The sequence below is a fragment of the Carassius gibelio genome, chromosome B3, assembly GCF_023724105.1.
Source record: "Carassius gibelio isolate Cgi1373 ecotype wild population from Czech Republic chromosome B3, carGib1.2-hapl.c, whole genome shotgun sequence".
In the NCBI taxonomy this organism is placed as follows: domain Eukaryota; kingdom Metazoa; phylum Chordata; class Actinopteri; order Cypriniformes; family Cyprinidae; genus Carassius; species Carassius gibelio.
The window spans coordinates 39,655,293-39,671,972 of NC_068398.1; the positions used below are offsets into that span (position 1 = coordinate 39,655,293).

At 42.5% G+C, this 16,680-nt stretch overlaps 1 pseudogene; it reads left to right on the forward strand.

Annotated features, from left to right (window-relative positions):
* The window catches only part of LOC127953367 (zinc finger protein 271-like), a 187,927-nt pseudogene that overhangs the window by 146,257 nt on the left and 24,990 nt on the right, over positions 1–16,680 (forward strand).

Sequence of the window (16,680 nt, forward strand, 5' to 3'; positions counted from 1 at the left end):
AAATAACCACAAGGGAACCTATAGGTTATTTTTAGGTTATTTAAAAATAACCATCCTGCAACGTTCCGGGAATGTTATTTTATGGTTGCAAAAAACTGTTCCCCTAACGTTATTTTTTGGTTTTTTACTAAATAACCAAACGGGAACTAAATAACCAAACGGGAACCAAAAACTAACGTTAGACAAAACAGACAAAAAACTGACAAAAAAGGAAAAAAACACAGTGGATTTGGATTTTTGCCAGCGGTGTTTTTTCCTTTTTGTGCTTGTGTGTTTGTGAGGTGTATCCCGGGGCGTGTATATGCACTGTGGATATCTGTGGCTGATTGCTGAATGTGAATCACTTGCTGCCATCAACTCATCTGCCTCCAGTATTAATCTTAGCCTGCACCCCGACGCCCTCGTCCTCAAAGCCACTCAACTTGCACGTGTCAGTGTTTATGAATAGATTAAATTAAACAGGACAAATTTAATCTTGACAATCTATGTATCATTATAAAGATCTAAGCCTCAAGCATCGACGACAGATCGCTGTTTTTCAATGGAAAGCTTATAAAGACTGTATTTGCTACATTTGTGTAAGCAGTACACAAACAAACATGAATATTAGAAACACTATACATACCAGATCCATCATAATAACGAGTCAAAAAAAACATCCACAGCTGTAAATCCCGGTTTAGTTAGGAAGGTAAGGGTCCACTGAACGACATCTCATGAAGCACGTTTAGTCCAACGAAGCAATAACGTTGTAATATGGATCATAATTCCATCGCTTACGTTTCATTTCTTTAGCGACAGAATTGTTTACGTCCGTTATGGAGTAACTTTGTCTTGGTAGTAAAAACACGGCATGGTTTTCCAGCGTACAGTGTCACAAACAGATTGAGGCGATCCATCGGAAAAAAGAATGAATGAAAAATAGGCGGAAGATAGTGTAACGGTGGTGACCGCCTGAGCTTAATTTTTAAAAGAAAATGTTCGGGCGCCACACAGATAAATCCTGTCAAATTATAAATTAACCCAGGATAGCAAAAACTAAGAAACCACCTGTTGCATTAATAATAAACAGTCCAAGGAATATTTCATAAAAGAAATTTATTCCATAAGTCCAAGAAAGAAAAAGAAAAACAAAAATCATCATGACAAAAGATCATATAAAAAAAAAAAAAGTTCACAGCTTTTCACTTCACACGTGAACTTGGCTTGCCATGTAGAAAACCGCGTCATTCTATCATGTCCAAGTTTATTCATATAATGACCATAGAGAGAGAGAGAAAAAAAATAAAAAAATAAAATTGGTTCAGATTTAAGAAACCATAACAATAATCAGACAACGGTCTTAGAGCAAAAATAACATTTGCATAATCATGAAAAAAAAACATAGCTACAGAATGCACGGATGGGAATTTAACGTGAGTGGGTATGTGTGAAGTAATGTAGGAAATGGGGTAGCGTACAAGTAGGCTACTGACCAGTTTTTCAAATGTGAAGGAAGCTGAGGTTGCACGTCGTCATCAGACACTAGGACAGGAGGATAAACGGGCAGCTTTACTAAACTTAAGCGTCACGCTTAAGTTTAGTAAAACTCCATGCTGCTCAAACACCGAGTAATACTCAAAGCGGCCGTACTTTTTCTGTTCACTGGAATCCATTAACTCTGAAACATGCAACAGTAAACCTTCCACGCATACTTTGATGACGCGCCACTCTCAGGTACGTCACATCTCCTTTATATCCTCCATCCTTCCACTGTTAATTGAAAACTCCACCTAAATCATTTCAAGTGAAAACGAAAGTAAACTAAAAGGTACGGTGGCCGAAGTTTTCCACTGCCACCATCCCCCTCCCTTGAAGAAAACAACCCATGGTTGTTTAAAAGAAAGAATTTATTCAAAACTTAGAAATTCTTCTTCCTCATCAGAGGCTTCTTTTTTTTATTAACTTTTTTAACAACATATAATACACACACCAGGAACAAAAATACAAAATGCAGTATAGACACATATTGATGTCTTCACATCGTTACAACTTAGCATATCTCAATTTGTACAGGACTCACATCCACAAGACTAATGAATTAAAAGACACACACACACAAAAAAAAAAAAACTATTAAGGCCTCCTAATACAAATACATCCTATACTCTCACATATCTTCAATTGTCTCCTTAAACATGTCACTATCTTCCTTCTCTATGAAGGATCTAAAGGGATTCCAAACATCTTCAAAAGTCTTACCCTTTCCTTTAATAATATATGTTATTTTCTCCATTGACATATTCAGTACCATCTCCCTGAGCCACCTTTTTATGCTGGGTGGTTCTAGATTTTTCCATTGTAATGCAATGAGGCGTTTAGCTTGTAAGATACACATAGAAATAAAGATACATTCCTTTGATTTAAGCTTAGGATACAAATGCATTAGAAAAAATACTTGGTTCAAAAGGAAGACTCACATTTATTATTTTACCAATCATATTATGCACTTCTTTCCAGAATTTCGATATTTCTTCACATTCCCATATACAATGGAAATAGGTGCCTTTACAAACATTACACTTGGGACATGTATCTGGTACATTTTCATTAAATTTGTTTGATAATACTGGAGTTATGTATACTCGCATAAGCCAATTATATTGTAACAACTTTAATCTTGTATTGACTGTCTGTACTTGAGCATCTTGACAAATCTCACTCCATTCATCTGGTGTGATCTCCTCGTTAAGATCCTTACTCCATGCTCCTAAACGAGAGCTAGAAGACTCCGGGGAGCCCTCTACCAACATATTATTCAGAAGTGAAATCCGACCTTTATCATAACAATCTTTGGTGACTACTCTTTCCAAAACTGTTAATGGTGGTATATTTCCAGTACTTTTTTGAAATGATAAAATGAAACTTCTTATCTGTAAGTATCTAAAAAAATGACTTTTAGGTAGATCAAAAGTATTACACAATTCTTGAAATGACATAAGGTTTGTCTTCCTTATATAAATCTTTTATACTTTTAATACCTTTTTCTGCCCATGTCTTAAAACCTACATCTACTTTTCCGGGACTAAATTTAGGATTTCCCCATATTGGACAGTAGCGAGATATCTCACTTGTATAGGAGATATTCAAATATCTCTGTGTCTCACACCATACCCTTACCATATTTAAAACCATTGGATTCGTAACCTTACCCTTCATTTTCTGTAAAGTTTTACGATTTGAATCATATAAATATGATTCCAAGGGTATTTTATTCGGAATAGAGTTTTTTTTTTCATTTCTACCCATACAGGTTGTTCATTAGATGTTGAGAAGAAAAACATAATAGATCTTAACTGGGCAGCAGTATAATACCATTTAAAATTAGGGCATGGAAGCCCACCCCTATCAAATGGTAAATATAAAAAAGATAATATAATTCTGGATCTTCTATTGTTCCATATGAATTTAATAATTAACTTTTTAAGTCTAGAAAACAGATTACTAGGAGGTGTTATCGGAATATTCTGAAATAGGTACAAAGATTTTGGTAAAATATTCATTTTTAAAATATTAATTCTTCCTATTAAAGACAACAGTAAAGAAGCCCATCTTTCAACCAGCGTCACTGTATTCTCAAAAATTTAATTATAATTTTTTGTTACTATGTCTTCCAGTTTTGGAGTAATTTTAATTCCCAAATATGTGAAAATTTCCACATTATTAAACATAGTTACCTTATTGATAGGACTTTTCCTTTCTTCATTCAGCAACATAACTGAAGATTTGGAATTATTGATCCGATACCCTGAGATTTTCCCAAATGTCTCCATAATTTGAATTAAAGCCGGAATGGTTGAGTCTAATTTCTTTAAAAATAATATAACGTCGTCAGCAAATAGCGCTATTTTATGTTCACTGCCAAACATTTCTATACCTTTTATACTTTCTTTTCTGATGGCAATTGCCAAGGGTTCAATAGCCATCAGAAAAAGGAGAGGGGAAAGAGGCAATCCCTGTCTACATCCCCTAGAAATATTAAATGATTTTGATATAAAATTATTAGTTAAGACCTCTGTCGAAGGATTCTGGTATAACAATTTAACCCATTTGCAGTATTTTTCTCCAAATCCAAACCGAATTAAAACATCAAACAGAAAATCAAACAGCCTTTTCTGCATCTAGTGCTATTAATGCAGTATCTTTTTCCCCCTTTTTTTGATGCAGAATATTTAGCACTCTTCTTACATTATGACATCCTTGCCTATTTATCATAAAACCATTCTGATCCATCCCTATGACGTAAGATGCTACAGTTTCTAATCTCTTTGCCAATATTTTACTCAGGATTTTAGCGTCCGAGTTGAGTAAACTTATAGGTCGAAAATTTTGACATTTATTGTTAGGTTTTCCTGATTTAGGCAATAAAATAATTACAGCTTCATTCAAAGACAAAGGAAGTTTATTCTACGCAAAGGCTTCTACTAGCATGTCTAACATAGGTCTTACTAATTTATCTTTAAATTTTTTATATATATCTATGGGGAGACCATCAGGTCCCGCCGCCTTACCCGCTTTCATCAGATCGATTGCCTCTACCACCTCTTGTAAACTAATGTCTTTTCCTATTTCATCTTTATGTTCTTCTGGTATACTAGGTATGTCACGTAAAAGAACACAAAATCCAATTGCAAGTATAACAGTTTATTTGCCACAATGCAAAACAGCAGGGAACAAGAAAATAGAGCAGGTGAGCTGGTGAACAGGTGAGCTGGTGAATCGGTGAGCTGGAGAGCTGTCTCTGTAACACGGAGACTATGAGGCACTGACCCGACGGGTGGAAGCACACTGGGCGATCTCCTTGGCAGAGCGCAAGAGTGATCTGAGGACTGAGAGCAAGACCAGCATCGACAACTACGAACTGACAACATGCAGTAACAACCACAAGACAGATAAAGTCAGGACAGAACCAGCATCAGGTGCAGCCATGCTGATTAGCTCATAAGCCCAATGATTACCGGACCAATGCTGAATGAGCAATCAGACAGATACGATCTGACCATCAATGGAAGCAGCGAGTAACCCGTCATCAGCCTTGGAGGAGTTTCTCAGCGCCAGTGCTCGGTGGATGGACTCCCAGGAAAGGAATATGGGGAACGGCGGTGTGGGAGAATCAAGATCCATGCTGCGCCTCGTGCCAGACACTCTCCGCCGAGATGAGGCGGGTTTTTGATCAGGCCGTCGCCGGAAGAGAGGTGGCTAGGATGCTAGCTGAATTGTGTCAGGGTGAAAGATCCATCTCAGACTTTTCCATCGAGTTCCGCACTCTGGCGGTGGAGTGTCGATGGAACGAGGAGGCACAGTGGGACATGTTCCTGCATGGGCTGGCTGACCGCGTCCAGAAGGAGATCTACGCCCTGGACCTTCCTACTTTACTCAATGGGCTCATCGAGTTGGTGCTGAGGGTAGATGCACGTCTGACACGAGTGGATCGACGGAAACTACCCAGTTCCGCACCTAAAACCCAGACGGACGTGCGAGTCAGCGGCGGGGGCGCGGCCAGCCCCTCCTACGATCACGAGCCCATGCAGGTAGGGTGAGCTTGGCTTTCCCAGGAGGAGAAGGAGACGCGGAGGTCCCTGGTCCTGTGCCTCTACTGCGGGGGGACCGGTCATCACGCCTACATCTGTCCCGTAAAAGGCCAAGCCCGGTAGTAAGTATGAGGCTACTATCGGGTGGGATCTCCGCAGAGAAGACCTCATCATCATCTACGCCCCTCCCTAAGATGGTCAGCTTAGATGACTAAGATGGTCAGCACAGATTCACGACTGTGGAGCACTTCTGGACTCTGGCTTAAGGTAATTTCATGGACAATACACTAGCATGCAGACTTCATATTCCCCTCAGACCCCTCACTCACTACATCATGGTTCACGCCCTCAGTGGACAGAGACTACCGGTCATCTCTCACATAACTGAAGACATCACCCTCATCACATAAGGCAACCACTAAGAAACCATCTCCTTCTGCATACTCGACTCTCTTCTTGCACCCAGAGTCCTCGGTCACCCCCCTTGCTCCTCCTGCACAACCCCAAAATAGACTGGCAGTTAAATTCAATCCTGGCCTGGAGTAACAAATGTCATGAGTCTTGTCTAGTGTCTGCTTGTCCGTTTCTATGTCTGTGTTTCAGGAGGAGGCAGTGGATTTGTCTAACATGCCTGTGGAGTACCTTCACCTGAAGAAAGTGTTCAGTAAGTCTTGTGCTGCTTCTCTCCCTCCGCATCGTCCCTATGACTGTGCCATACATTTACTGTCAGGTAAGTCTCCGCCTAAAGGCAAATTATATTCACTTTCTGTCCCAGAAAGGAAGGCTATGGAGAAATATATTTCTGTTTCTCTAGCTTCGAAGTTTATTCGCCCTTCCTCTTCTCCAGTGGGGGCGGGGTTCTTTTTTTGTGGGGAAGAAAGACAGATCGCTGCGACCTTGTATTGATTACCGGGGACTGAACAACATCAAGGTAAAGAATACTTACCCTTTGCCGTTGATGTCTTCAGCCTTCGAGAAGTTGCAGGGAGCGTTGATTTTCACGAAATTGGACTTACGTAATGCTTATCATTTGGTCCGCATCAGGGAGGGGGATGAATGGAAGACCGCTTTTAACACCCCCAGGGGGCACTTTGAATACTTGGTCATGCCCTTTGGGCTCTCCAACTCCCCAGCGGTCTTCCAGGCATTCGTCAATGACGTGCTGCAAGATATGATTGATCAATTCATATATGTCTACCTGGACAACATATAGATTTTTTATCTTCTCTCCAGGAACACGTGCAGCACGTTCCATGAGTGCTTCAGAGATTGCTAGAGAATGGGCTTTTCGTCAAGGCGGTGAAATTTGAGTTTCATGCAGTCTGTTCCATTTCTTGGGAATATCGTGTCGACTGAGGGAATACGCATGGATCCCGAGAAGGTTAAGGCTGTGGTAGAGTGGCCAAGTCCAGGTTCCCGTAAGGCCTTACAGAGGTTTCTGGGGTTCTGCAACTTTTATCGGCGTTTTATTCGCAACTTCAGCCAACTAGCCGCACCTCTGACCACCTTGACCTCCCCCAAAACTACGTTCAGGTGGTCAGACACAGCCGAGGCTGTGTTTGCCAAACTGTAGAGCTGCTTCGTTTCAGCTCCTATCCTGATCACCCCTGATCCATTCCGTCAGTATGTGCTGGAGGTCGACGCGTCGGAGGTGGGGGTAAGGGCGGTGTTATCTCAACATTCTCCCTCAGACGACAAGGTGCACCCATGCGTGTTTTTCTCTTATCGATTATCCCCTGCCGAACGCAATTATAATATTGGTAACCAAGAATTGTTGGCAGTCAAGATGGCATTGGAGGAATGGCGCCACTGGTTAGAAGGTTCAGGGGTTCCATTTATAGTATGGACTGACCACAAGAATTTAGAATATATTCGGCACTTTTTTCGGACGTTTTGACCTTACTCTCTCGTACCGCCCCGGTTCCAAAAATATTAAACCCGATTCTTTTTTCGTATTTTTGATCGTTCCGAATGCCCGTCCACTCCAGAGTGTATTTTACCTGAGACATTAGTGGTCTCCACACTCACATGGGAGATCGAATTGAAGGTCAAGACAGCCTTAGAAGGAGTTATGCCTCCACCCGGGTGCCCATTGAATCGATTATTTTTGCCGGAGGGATTACGGTCCAATGTCATTCAGTGGGGGTATTGCTCTAATGTGGCTTGTCATGCAGGAGTTAACCATACTAAATTCTTAGTCAAGCAACGATTCTGGTGGCCACTTATGGCTTGCGACATTCAGTTTTGTTTTGGCTTGCTCGTTTTGTGCCACTGGTAAGACTTCCAATCGGCCCCCTGATGGGTTACTTCAACCGCTGCCGGTCCCTTCGAGACCCTGGTACATCGCACTAGATTTTATCACCACCCTCCTTCCCTCCCAGGGCAACACGGTAGTTTTTACCTTGGTGGACCTGTTCTCGAAGGCGGTCCACATTATTCCCTTGCCCAAATTACCCTCAGCCAAAGAGACAGCGTTGACCATTGTAGATCACATCTTTCATTTACATGGCCTCCTGATAGACGGGGTTTCCGACAGGGGACCCGAATTTGTGTCCAAATTTTGGCGTGAGTTCTGTAGATTACTGGGAGCGACTGTAAGTCTGTCCTCAGGGTTTCATCCCCAGAGCAATGGTCAAACCGAGAGAGCCAACCAAGATTTGGAAAGGGTGTTGTGATGTTTGGTTTCCAAGAATCCTTCCTCCTGGAGCCAACAACTGTCAGTGGTGGAGTACGCCCACAATACTTAACCAATATCAGCTACGGGCCTATCTCCGTTTGAGTGTAGTGTAGGTTACCAGCCACCTATTTTTCCCAGTCTGGAATACGAAGTCGCTGTTCCCTCCGTTCACGCCTTCGTCCAGCGGTGTCACCGCACTTGGACTAGAGACCGCGAGACTCTACTCCAAGTGGGGGCACGCACCAAGGCTAAAGCCGATCGCCACCGGTCTAGGCCTCCCGTATACGTCGTGGGTCAAAAAGTGTGGCTTTCTACTAAGAACATTCCTCTCCGTTCCGTCTCTAATAAGTTGGCTCCCAAATTTATTGGCCTGTTCACTGTCACCAAGATCATTAGTCTGGTGGCAGTCCACCTCAAACTTCCTCCAGTGTACAGGAGAATTCATCCCGCCTTTCATGTATCTAAAATAAAGCCTGTATTTCATTCTCCTATTAATCTGCCTACCCCGGTCCCCCCCCTCGTAGACTCGTAAACTCGTAGATACGGAACCTACGTATTCGGTCGATCGTATTCTGGACTCTAGATGGAGGGTACGTGGATTTCAGTACTTGGTGGACTGGTAAGGTTACGGTCCGGAGGACAGAAGTTGGGTGCCTGCTAGAGACATCCTGGATCACTTGCTTATCGATGATTACAATCGACAGGTAAGGGAGTCTGGGGACGCCAGAAGGCATCCTTAGGAGGAGGGGTACTGTCACGATTCATGAATGCACTTTCTTCTACTCGTCTCATGTTACGTTATGATGAAGTTTCATGTGGGTGTTACCGAGCGGCAGCTGCAGCTCATTCCACCAGCCTACTTAATGCCCTGTCTTTCATCTCTTGTTTGTCAGATCGTTGTTCGAGGTCCTCCGTGCTTTATGTCTGTCTTCCACCAGATGTACTTTGTTGTGTCTTGTTCCAGTTCGGTCGCTCTTGGATTAACCAGTCATCAACCAGATTAACCAGATTACTAACACAACACCACATCCACCAGCGCAATCAAACACCTCCTCACCTGTTTGTGCTGCCATTGAGGTCCCTGCGTCACCCACCATCATCTACTTACCTTTACTCAGCTCAATAAATACCATTACTCGCAACTGCTTCCTGTCCTTTCTCTCAGCCGTGACAACACCGTTTACGGTTCGCATAAGATCTGTCCCCCGAAGATCGATATCAGGGTAACAAACTTTGGCCTCTGGTTGAGAAAGCTCGGCAACAAGGACACCGCGCTTACTTTGTTGGTCCAAAGGTGTACAATGATGGTAAAGAACTTGTTTTACAGGACATGGAGATCACCGAGGGAATTTAAACTTGAGTCAGTTTAATGGTTTGGTCTCCTTTTCAATTCGTCTTTATATATATATATATATATATATATATATATATATATATATATATATATATATATATATATATATATATATATATATCTTCCAGCTCTTCCAGCTCTTCCGGGGGGACCCCGAGGCGTTCCCAGGCCAGCCAGGAGACATAGTTCCTCCAGCGTGTCCTAGGTCTTCCCCGGGGCCTCCTCCCGGTGAGACGTGCCTGGAACACCTCCCTGGGAAGGCGTCCAGGAGGCATCCAAAATAGATGCCCGAGCCACCTCAGCTGGCTCCTCTCGATGTGGAGGAGCAACGGCTCTACTCTGAGCTCCTCCCGAGTGACCGAGCTTCTCACCCTATCTCTAAGGGAGCGCCCAGCCACCCGACGGAGAAAGCTCATTTCGGCCGCCTGTATCCGGGATCTTGTCCTTTCGGTCATGACCCACAGCTCATGACCATAGGTGAGAGTAGGAATGTAGATTGACTGGTAAATCGAGAGCTTTGCCTTACAGCTCAGCTCCTTCTTCACCACGACAGACCGGTACAGCGACTGCATTACTGCAGAAGCTGCACCGATCCGTCTGTCAATCTCACGTTCCATCCTTCCCTCACTCGTGAACAAGACTCCAAGATACCTGAACTCCTCCACTTGAGGCAGGAACTCTCCACCAACCTGAAGTGGGCAATCCATCCTTTTCCGACTGAGAACCATGGCCTCGGACTTGGAGGTGCTGATTCTCATCCCAGCCGATTCACACTCGGCTGCAAACCATCCCAGTGCATGCTGAAGGTCCTGTTCTGAGGAGGCCAACACGACAACATCATCCACAAAAAGCAGCGACGAAATCGTATGGTCCCCAAACCGGACACTCTCCGGCCCTATTCTGCGCCTAGAAATTCTGTCCATAAAAATTATGAACAGAACCGGTGACAAAGGGCAGCCCTGCCGGAGTCCAACATGCACCGGGAACAGGTCTGACTTACTGCCGGCAATGTGAACCAAGCTCTTGCTCAGGTCGTACAGGGACCGAACAGCCCTAAGTAGGGAGCCGCCGACCCCATACTCCCGGAGCACCCTCCACAGGATGTCACGAGGAACACGGTCGAATGCCTTCTTCAAGTCCACAAAACACATGTGGACTGGTTGGGCAAACTCCCATGAACCCTCCAGCACCCTGGAAAGGGTATAGAGCTGGTCCAGTGTTCCACGACCGGGACGAAAACCACACTGTTCCTCCTGAATTCGAGGTTCCACTATCGGCCGAATTCTCCTCTCCAGTACCCTGGCATAGACTTTCCCAGGGAGGCTGAGAAGTGTGATCCCCCTATAGTTGGAACACACTCTCTGGTCCCCCTTCTTGAAAAGAGGGACCACCACCCCGGTCTGCCAGTCCAGAGGTACTGTCCCCAACCGCCATGCGATGTTGCAGAGGCGTGTCAGCCAAGACAGCCCCACAACATCCAGAGACTTGAGGTACTCGGGGTGGATCTCATCCACCCCCGGTGCCTTGCCACCGAGGAGCTTTTTAACTACCTCAATGACTTCAGCCCGGGTGATGGACGAGTGCTCCTCTGAGTCCCCAGCAACTGCTTCCTCAACGGAACTTAAGTCGGTGGGATTGAGGAGATCCTCGAAGTATTCATTCCACCGCCCGACGATATCCCCAGTTGAGGTCAACAGGTGCCCATCTCTACTGTAAACAGTGTTGGTAGGGCACTGCTTCCCCCTCCTGAGGCGTCGAACAGTTTGCCAGAACCTCTTCGAGGCCAACCGATAGTCTTTCTCCATGGCCTCACCGAACTCCTCCCAGGCCCGAGTTTTTGCCTCCACGACTACCCGGGCTGCAGTCCGCTTGGCCTGCCGGTACCTGTCAGCTGCCTCCGGAGTCCCACAAGCCATCCAGGCCCGATAGGACTCCTTCTTCAGCTTGACAGCATCCCTTACTTCCGGTCTCCACCACCGGGTTCGGGGATTGTCACCTCGACAGGCACCGGAGACCTTACGGCCACTGCTCCGAGCAGCCGCAGCGACAATGGAGGTGGAGAACATGGTCCACTCGGACTCAATATCTCCAGACTCCCTCGGGATCCGGTCAAAGCTCTGCCGGAGGTGGGAGTTGAAGATCTCTCTGACAGGGGGCTCGGCCAAACGTTCCCAACAGACCCTCACAGAAAGTTTGGGTCTGCCGAGTCTGTCCAGCTTCCTCCCCCGCCATCGGATCCAACTCACCACCAGGTTGTGATCAATTGACAGCTCCGCCCCTCTCTTCACCCGAATGTCCAAGACATATGGCCGAAGGTCTGATGACACAACCACAAAGTCAATCATCGACCTCCGGCCTAGGGTGTCCTGGTGCCACGTGCACTGATGGACATCCTTATGCTTGAACATGGTGTTTGTTATGGACAAACCGTGGTTAGCACAGAAATCCAATAACAGAACACCGCTCGGGTTCAGGTCAGGGGGGCCGTTCCTCCAAATCACGCCCCTCCAGGTGTCACTGTCACTGCCCACGTGAGCATTGAAGTCCCCCAGTAGAACAACGGAGTCTCCAGTCGGAACACTTTCCAGCACCCCTCCCAGAGACTCCAAGAAGGCCGGGTAGTCCGCACTGCCATTCGGCCCGTAGGCACAAACGACAGTGAGAGACCTATCCCCGACTCGAAGGCGCAGGGAAGCGACCCTCTCGTTCACCGGGGTAAACTCCCAACACATGGCGGTTGAGCTGGGGGGCTATTAGCAAACCCACTCCAGCCCTCCGCCTCTCACCATGGGCAACTCCAAAGTGGTAGAGAGTCCAGCCTCTCTCAAGAAGTGTGGTCCGATGGTGCGAGGACCCTCTTGGAATTGCTCCGCTTATTATTATTATTATTATTATACTTCTTCTCCAAAATGAATCGCATTTTTGAGGGCCTAAACATACTCAAAAAGTCATGAAACTTTGCACACACCTCAGAACCGGCGAAAATGTACATCTGATATGGGTTTCAGAAGTGGGTGTGGCAAAATGGCTCGACAGCTCCACCTATACACGTTCAACGGTGTGCGCCTCGAGCTGTTTCACGTACATGTATGAAAATCGGTACACACATGTAACACACCAATACCTACAAAAAAGTCTTTTGGAGCAAAATTCTAAACCCAACAGGAAGTCGGTTATTTTTAATATTATGAGCAAATTTTGTGTCATTTTTGCCATTTCCATGCGTTGTATTTTAACGAACTCCTCCTAGAGACTAGATCAACACCAAATTTGGTATGCCTAATCTAAAGGCCTTTGCGATGTTAAATTGCGAAGATTTTGAGTTTTCGTCAAAGGGCGTGTCAGTGAGAATTTCGATGATTCGCCATGAAAAATGAAGTTGCTATAACTCAGACATACAATGTCCAATCTGCCCCAAAACTTCACATGGTTCATGAGACTCTGAACCTGAACAGATTGACATGCCCATATTCAGTTATAGTCATAGCGCCACCTGCTGGCAACAGGAAGTGACATGTTTTACGCTGCGACAAACTACTCCTAGAAATTTTATGACACCAATGTCTTTTTGTTGTCAGTCTAATCTAAAGGCCTGTGCGATGTTAAATTGTGAAGATCTAGAGTTTTCGTTAAAGGGCTTGTCCATGGCGCCATGACAAATGTCGATGTCTTGCCATGGGAATAAAAGATGTTATAACTCAAGCAAAAAATGTCCGATCTTCCCCAAACTTCACATGTGTGATAAGAGTCCTGGCCTGAACACACCTGAAGGCCAATATTCCATCGGGTGTGGCAAAATGGCTCGATAGCGACACCTATACACTTTCAACAGAGTGCGCCTCGAGCTATGTTTCACGTACATGCACAAAAAATGGTACACACATGTAACACACCAATACCTACAAAAAAAGTATCCCAACAGGAAGTCAGTTATTTTGAATTTTCTCTGCAAAATTGGTGTTGTTTTTGCCATTTTCAGGGGTTGTATTTTAACGAACTCCTCCTAGAGATTTATTCAGATCAACACGAAACTTGGTCAGTGTAATCTAAAGCCCTTTGCAATGTTAAATTGCGAAGGACTTGAGGTTTCGCTAAAGGGCGTGTCCATGGCGGTCTGACAAATTTCGATGTTTCGCCATGAAAAAGGAAGTTGCTGTAACTCAGACATACAATGTCCAATATGCCCGAAACTTCACATGTTAGATAAGACTTCTGCCCTTAACAGATCTACATGCCCATATTCAGTAATAGTCATAGCGGCGCCTGCTGGCAACAGGAAGTGACATGTTTTACGCTGCAAAAAAAACTACTCCTAGAAAGCTTTTGAAATTCATGTATTTTTTTGTGGTCAGTCTAATCTAAAGGCCTGTGCAATGTTAAAATTTTCTTAAAATTACATTTTTTTTTTCTTTTGTTAAAGGGAGTGTCCATAGCGCCGTGACAAAGTTTGATGTCTCGCCACAGCAAGAGAAGTTGTTGTAACTCAGGCATAAAATGTTCAATCTTCCCCAAACTTCACATGTTCGATAAGAGTCCTGCCCTGAACACATCTGAAGGCCAATATTCCATTATAATGATAGCACCACCTGCTGGCAACAGGAATATTGGCACATATATGGAATAAACATTGATATATTCTACTTATATTTATGAGTTTAAACACATATTTCTCACTGTTCACGTATTTACTAAAGCCACTAGCTGTGGGTGAGCCCGGGTGCGAGGGCCCGTTCATCGCTGCTTGCAGCTTTAATTATTATTTATTTTTACTTGTTATTGTTGTTTTATATATACATTTTTCATTATTATTATCATTTTCATTTTATTTTATTTATTTACTTATTTATTTTATTATGAATATTTTGTAATTAGATTTACTTTTTTTTGAATGATCCCAATCTTGTTTTGTTTACAAGAGGTTTTTTGTGTTTTTGTAGGATTTCATGGGCTGACTCACTTTTTGATACAGTTCTGGTATCATTGTTCAATGTTTCCAAATTTTTCTATTTGCTCAGTTAACGCAAGAGGGTTGCGTAATGATGTTAAACGTAAAGCTGTTTTTTTATATACGAAATCGCTTAATACTGATTTTTGATTTATACAAGAGTCATAGAGTTTAAGTTTTGGAAATCACAGTGGGGTGATGAGTTATTTTCTTCATTTGGTTCAAATTTCTCAGCAGGTGTTTTAACTTTGGAGCACAAGTTTAGGGGTAAGATAATAGAAACAATATCTGATCCTGAAGGCCATTTTCTTTTTTTTTATTGGTTACTTTAATTGATCTTTTCTTTGTCCTGGGTAACGTTTATGGATTAAATTCCACAAAAAAAAAATCTTATATTATTTAATTCAATAGAATGCCTACATGTAATGTGTTTATTCTTTTGGGTGGAGACTTTAATCAAACAATAAATAATAATTTGGATAGATCACCACCTAGACTGTCTGATAGTTCATCAGGCCTTTATGGTTTGATCTCCCAGTTTTGCTTAATTGACACTTGGAGAGAAAAACATCCACATGCTTTACAGTTTACGTGGTCTAACAATTCTGGTTCACTTAAATCTAGAATTGATTTTTGGTTAATATCGGACTCTTTATCCAATTTTGTCAATAAAGTTGAAATCTTGCCTTCTCCTTTGTCTGACCATAAATCTATCATTATATCTTTCGATAGCCCTTCTAATTACTCAAGAATGTATAATTCATATTGGAAACTTAACTCTACTTTATTAGAAGATGCTGAAATTTGTTGGTCTGTCATATCTAGGATTACTTTTTTTCTTAACAAAGCTCAAGCTGAAGAAAATTTTGGTTCTAATTGGGAGCTGCTAAAATATAATATTAGATTAATTTATCTATAAAAGAATTCACTCATGATAAAATTTGTGACATCCCAGTCAAATCTGAAGTTAAATATCTAGGTATAATTATATGTAAAGATCAGAAAAAGAGATCAAAGCTTAATTTTGAACCTCTTATTCTCTCTGTTGCAAATTAAATTCTTGGTTACAGCGTGATCTTTCAATAACAGGTACTTTCTAAGTGTTACTTTCTAAGGCAGATGGGTTATCTCGGGTTATCTATCCTGCAATGGTACTGGATGTTTCTGTGGAAATCTGTAGAATGCTGGACAAAATTATAGTCGACTTTGTTTGGAATTTTAAAACTCACTTAATTAAAAAAAGTGTTATGTTAGCTGATCGGACTATTGGGGGGTTTGAGTTAGTGGATTTTTCTACCCTTAATAATTCATTTAAATTTAAGTGGATAAAAACATTTTTAAACAACCCCCACATCCTGTTGGAATTTTATTCCAAATCATATATTTAATTCTGCTGGAGGTTTACATTTTCTATTGCGCTGCAACTTTGACATCTCTAAAATACCTTTATCTTTATCTTGTTTTCATAAGCAGGCTTTAATAAGTTGGTCACTTATATATAATTATTTTTTTTCTCCACATAGCTATTTTATTTGGAATAATACAAATATTAGATACAAAAATAAATCTCTTTTTTTCCACAAATGGTTTGATAAAAATATACTTTTAGTCAGCCAACTTTTAGATGATCGTAGTGTTCTGTTTACTTTTGAACATTTATGCAAGAATGATCTTTTCCAGTCCCCCCAAGAGAATATGCCATTGTGTTTGGTGCAATTCCTGACTGTATTATACCTTTAATAAAATCTGGCCCTAAAGGCTCATTAGACTCTCCTCTTTTTGACAACACTAACTTATTTGTTGACCAAAGTCTTTTCAATACCATGTCAAACAAAGACATTCGTTCAATTATTAATAGATCTCAGATTTCTTTACCTGCTTGTGTGAGTTTTTGGTATAATATATTTAGTGATATAAAATGGGAGGATTTTTGGCTTCTTCGACAAAAATTCCTCTTACCTAATACAGTTGTTGAAGTCTCTATTAGAATTATCCATAATTGTTATCCAATAAATTATAAACTTATTTAACAATAGTATTTCACCCAATTGCTCCTTTTGCCTTCAGTATGAAGAAATGATCAACCATTTGTTTTGGGACTGTACTTCCTGTAAAGTCTTCTGGATTGATTTTT